This window comes from Calidris pugnax, unplaced genomic scaffold (genome assembly GCF_001431845.1).
Source record: "Calidris pugnax isolate Ruff unplaced genomic scaffold, ASM143184v1 scaffold42, whole genome shotgun sequence".
NCBI classification, from domain to species: domain Eukaryota; kingdom Metazoa; phylum Chordata; class Aves; order Charadriiformes; family Scolopacidae; genus Calidris; species Calidris pugnax.
The window spans coordinates 2,756,728-2,762,249 of record NW_015090920.1 but is presented as its reverse complement, the minus strand read 5'-3'; positions in this window follow the sequence as shown (position 1 = coordinate 2,762,249).

The following is a 5,522-nucleotide window of genomic DNA, read 5'->3' as shown; positions in this document are numbered from 1 at the left end:
AGCCGAGCCAACCTAAGGCTAGGAGAGGGCTAGCAGACAGGTCCTCTGGAGCGCCTGAGGCGGCTCGATGGACCGCTCCCCTCTCAGAGCCGCCGCCAGCGGGGTAGAGCTCCAGAAAAAAAGAATTCCATACTAGTTCCAGCTCTTTTCAAAGCAGCACAGACCATTGCCCTTTCTGGAAGAAACATGACTGGGTTTGCAGCAAATTGTTCACTTTCTAGCCCACACACACTACCAGGACCTGAGGAACTCACAAGATTTCTTTCACTTACCTCTCATGATTTCTTTATTTATTGATAAATCAGATTCTTTTCCTCCTCCCAGACCTGTCAGGATGAGTGATCCTAAAGGAAAGCATAAAATAACAAGTCATGAGATAGCAATAGTCTCAGTTAAAGTAATCTGTAGAGAAGAATCATGATATTCACAACATTCCTGACAAATTTGTTGGCCTTCTACAATGTTGCTACAGCACTGGTAGGTAAGGGGAGAGCAACAGACATCATCTATCTGGATTTATGCAAAGTGACATCCTGATCTCTAAATTGGAGAGACACAGACTTGATGGATGGACCACTCGGTGGATCAGGAACCGGCTGGATGGCCACACGTCAAATACCAAAGACACAAACAGTACTGAAACCTCAAGTTACAGAAACAGCATGTGAAAATTAAAGGAACATTTCACCAAACCGTATCTGATCTTCTTTTAAAAATTAAAGCAAGATTCTTATCAAATGAAAGCCAAATGACTGCTTTCTCTTTTCTTCAACTGACCCCATTGTCTGAGCTTCATTTTGTATTGTTCTTATGAACAGGTAAGATAATTTTGTTAAAGGTAATTAAAGTATTTTCTTGTGGTTAGGAACTAAATAGCAGCATGCCATTCTCCATGAAATCTGGCAACAGACACAAAAATATTCACAATATAATTACTAGAGCAGTCACACAAACCTAGAAGGCCAGGACTGGGTTTGGTCCCTCAGCTCCAAAACAACACTTATCTTTAGATGCAAGAATTCTCTAACAAAAATTACTAGAGCTCTAAGCTGAACCTAGTCTCCGCAGATGTTCACAGGACATATATCAGCACAAAAAGAGTGAAATCACTGTGAGTAGATACACCTCAGTCTCCCCCAGTAGCTGGCTAGGTAAGCTTTAAATAATGCTATAAAATGATTATCTGCAATTTCTGCAACCCTTCTTAAACACATCCATCACTGCATTGGAACAGTACAAAACAAGAAAAGACTCTGACACTCTATAAAAAGTCTATTACTGAGAATAGCACTATGATCCAGGACTTCCACAACCAAGTAGCAACAAGGGTAAGGCCCATACACAGGCTTCTAAAGCAAGATATGCACCCACAGTCATGGCCATGCTCACCCTACACACAGCAACACATACCAGCAGTAATACCTTGCTTCCTCTCTGAAAAGAATTAAAATTTAATTCTTCTTTATAAGAAGTAGCTAGCTGTTTCATCTGCTTTGTAACTAACCCAGCAATAATCACAGAATCACAGAATATTCATGGTTGGAAGGGAACTTTGAGATCATCGAGTCCAACCCCTAAAAAAAAACCCCAAACCAACCAAAACAAAGAACAAAAAAACCACCACAAATGGTGAGATGGTGCTTCAATTAATTGGTATTTCAAAATATTCAAAGGGAAAAAAAAGTAAATCCATAGAAAGTGCAGCAAATCATATCTCCAAAACCAAACATAGATAAATATTCTTAGCCAAATCTCTTCCTTTTCCCAGTATATACAAATAGACAAAAAAACCTACTTCCTAAGCTTTGTAGAATATTTTTAGCAAGCAGGGACTTCCACAAAACTGCCCTCTTCTCTGTGTGTCTTCAAGTTACTAATTAAATTTTCACATAGAAAAGCTCCACCTGCAGCAGTTAACACTTGCAATGCAAGATGGTGGACCTTCTGCCACCAGCTGAGTAAGCAGCATGGAGAAGGATGGCAAAGGTTCTTGTGGACAAAAGAGCAGCTACTGTGACAACCTGTAACCATGTAACTCAACTCATCTCTCTCCAAGCGAGAGACCTGAAAAAAAAAAAGAAAGTGAAAATACTGACTTAAGTTGTAAATACCTGGTTAGGTCCCGGTTTCTGTGGGGTCCTCACAATACCTTGTACATTTTTAATGGAGTTACTATGCCAAGAAAATAAGCTATATTCTGTAGCAGTTGAAAATAAGTTGGAAAAAAAAGGGGAAATGGCCTCCATTTCAATGCAGCTGTCGGCCATTTCTACCAGAAGCGAATTTGACTGGAGCAGCCCATGGAGCACAGAGAAGCTGCCCAGGGAAGCCATGAATAGCTCATGTAGGAGGTTGAGGCTGCCAGAACAGGAGTTGGGACTATTTGGTTCCTCAGAGAAGGCGAGAAGCTCTGAGGCAGGGGCAGTCACAGTCACAGGTGAAATGACATGGATGCCTAATTTCCTGTCCCGGGAAATACATTTTAGGGAGAAGGCTATCTAAAAAGAAGCCCTGGAGGCATTTTTAGCCTTTTAACTTAGTAGCCGAGCCAACCTAAGGCTAGGAGAGGGCTAGCAGACAGGTCCTCTGGAGCGCCTGAGGCGGCTCGATGGACCGCTCCCCTCTCAGAGCCGCCGCCAGCGGGGTAGAGCTCCAGAAAAAAAGGCTTTTTTCCAGAAAAAAGCTGCTTCCCCAAAAACCCTTTCCCAAACGAACCTTTATTTTTCCCCCTTCATCACCTGAGCCCGGCCCGCGTCGCCAGTTCAGTCCTCTTCCCGCTCAACCCCGCGCACGCCTGCCTCTACTCAAGATGGCGCCGCCCCCGCCCCGCCTGCCGCCCGCCCCCTCAGCGCCCGCCCGCCCCGGGAGCCCAACCCTAGCCCCGCCCGCCCCGGGCTCCACCGCCGGCACCGCGGGCGGCCGGGGCCGCGGCTGCCTTTCCCGCCGGATCCATTGCGGTTAATTTTTTCCTTCCCAGGCGGGGGCTTGTACCCGCTGAAGAACCCGGGGAGGCCGCGCCGCTCCCTGCGCTGACTGGCGGCCCTTTCTCCGCCGCCGGGGTCCCCGCTGCCCTCCGCGCTGTGGAGCGGAGCCGGGCTGGGAGCGGGCGGAATAGGCGCTCTCCCTCTCCCCGCTCCCCCGCACCGGCGGAGAAGCGGCTGAGGAGGGGAACCTGCGCGGCATCGGCGCCCTCCGCATTGTGCGAGCCTGCATGGTGGGCACGGCGGGGCCGCGGGGTTCCCCCGAGCCTCCCGCCCGCTCCCCGCCCCGGCGTTGCCCGTAGCCGCCGGCTGAATGATGGATGGACCACTCGGTGGATCAGGAACCGGCTGGATGGCCACACGTCAAATACCAAAGACACAAACAGTACTGAAACCTCAAGTTACAGAAACAGCATGTGAAAATTAAAGGAACATTTCACCAAACCGTATCTGATCTTCTTTTAAAAATTAAAGCAAGATTCTTATCAAATGAAAGCCAAATGACTGCTTTCTCTTTTCTTCAACTGACCCCATTGTCTGAGCTTCATTTTGTATTGTTCTTATGAACAGGTAAGATAATTTTGTTAAAGGTAATTAAAGTATTTTCTTGTGGTTAGGAACTAAATAGCAGCATGCCATTCTCCATGAAATCTGGCAACAGACACAAAAATATTCACAATATAATTACTAGAGCAGTCACACAAACCTAGAAGGCCAGGACTGGGTTTGGTCCCTCAGCTCCAAAACAACACTTATCTTTAGATGCAAGAATTCTCTAACAAAAATTACTAGAGCTCTAAGCTGAACCTAGTCTCCGCAGATGTTCACAGGACATATATCAGCACAAAAAGAGTGAAATCACTGTGAGTAGATACACCTCAGTCTCCCCCAGTAGCTGGCTAGGTAAGCTTTAAATAATGCTATAAAATGATTATCTGCAATTTCTGCAACCCTTCTTAAACACATCCATCACTGCATTGGAACAGTACAAAACAAGAAAAGACTCTGACACTCTATAAAAAGTCTATTACTGGGAATAGCACTATGATCCAGGACTTCCACAACCAAGTAGCAACAAGGGTAAGGCCCATACACAGGCTTCTAAAGCAAGATATGCACCCACAGTCATGGCCATGCTCACCCTACACACAGCAACACATACCAGCAGTAATACCTTGCTTCCTCTCTGAAAAGAATTAAAATTTAATTCTTCTTTATAAGAAGTAGCTAGCTGTTTCATCTGCTTTGTAACTAACCCAGCAATAATCACAGAATCACAGAATATTCATGGTTGGAAGGGAACTTTGAGATCATCGAGTCCAACCCCTAAAAAAAAACCCCAAACCAACCAAAACAAAGAACAAAAAAACCACCACAAATGGTGAGATGGTGCTTCAATTAATTGGTATTTCAAAATATTCAAAGGGAAAAAAAAGTAAATCCATAGAAAGTGCAGCAAATCATATCTCCAAAACCAAACATAGATAAATATTCTTAGCCAAATCTCTTCCTTTTCCCAGTATATACAAATAGACAAAAAAACCTACTTCCTAAGCTTTGTAGAATATTTTTAGCAAGCAGGGACTTCCACAAAACTGCCCTCTTCTCTGTGTGTCTTCAAGTTACTAATTAAATTTTCACATAGAAAAGCTCCACCTGCAGCAGTTAACACTTGCAATGCAAGATGGTGGACCTTCTGCCACCAGCTGAGTAAGCAGCATGGAGAAGGATGGCAAAGGTTCTTGTGGACAAAAGAGCAGCTACTGTGACAACCTGTAACCATGTAACTCAACTCATCTCTCTCCAAGCGAGAGACCTGAAAAAAAAAAAGAAAGTGAAAATACTGACTTAAGTTGTAAATACCTGGTTAGGTCCCGGTTTCTGTGGGGTCCTCACAATACCTTGTACATTTTTAATGGAGTTACTATGCCAAGAAAATAAGCTATATTCTGTAGCAGTTGAAAATAAGTTGGAAAAAAAAGGGGAAATGGCCTCCATTTCAATGCAGCTGTCGGCCATTTCTACCAGAAACGAATTTGACTGGAGCAGCCCAGGGAGCACGGAGAAGCTGCCCAGGGAAGCCATGAATAGCTCGTGTAGGAGGTTGAAGCTGCCAGAACAGGAGTTGGGACTATTTGGTTCCTCCGAGAAGGCGAGAAGCTCCGAGGCAGGGGCATTCACAGGTGAAATGACAGGGATGCCTAATTTCCTGTCCCGGGGAAATGCATTTTAGGGAGAAGGCCATCTAGAAAGAAGCCCTGGAGACATTTTTAGCCTTTTAACTTAGTAGCCAAGCCAACCTAAGGCCAGGAGAGGGCTAGCAAACAGCTCCTCTGGTGCGCCTGAGGCGGCTCGATAGACCGGTCCCCTCTCAGAGCCGCCGCCAGCGGGGCAGAGCTCCAGAAAAAAAAGCTTTTTTCCAGAAAAAAGCTGCTTCCCCAAAAACCCTTTCCCAAACGAACCTTTATTTTTCCCCTTTCATCACCTGAGCCCAGCCCGCGTCGCCAGGTCAGTCCTCTTCCCGCTCAACCCCGCGCACGC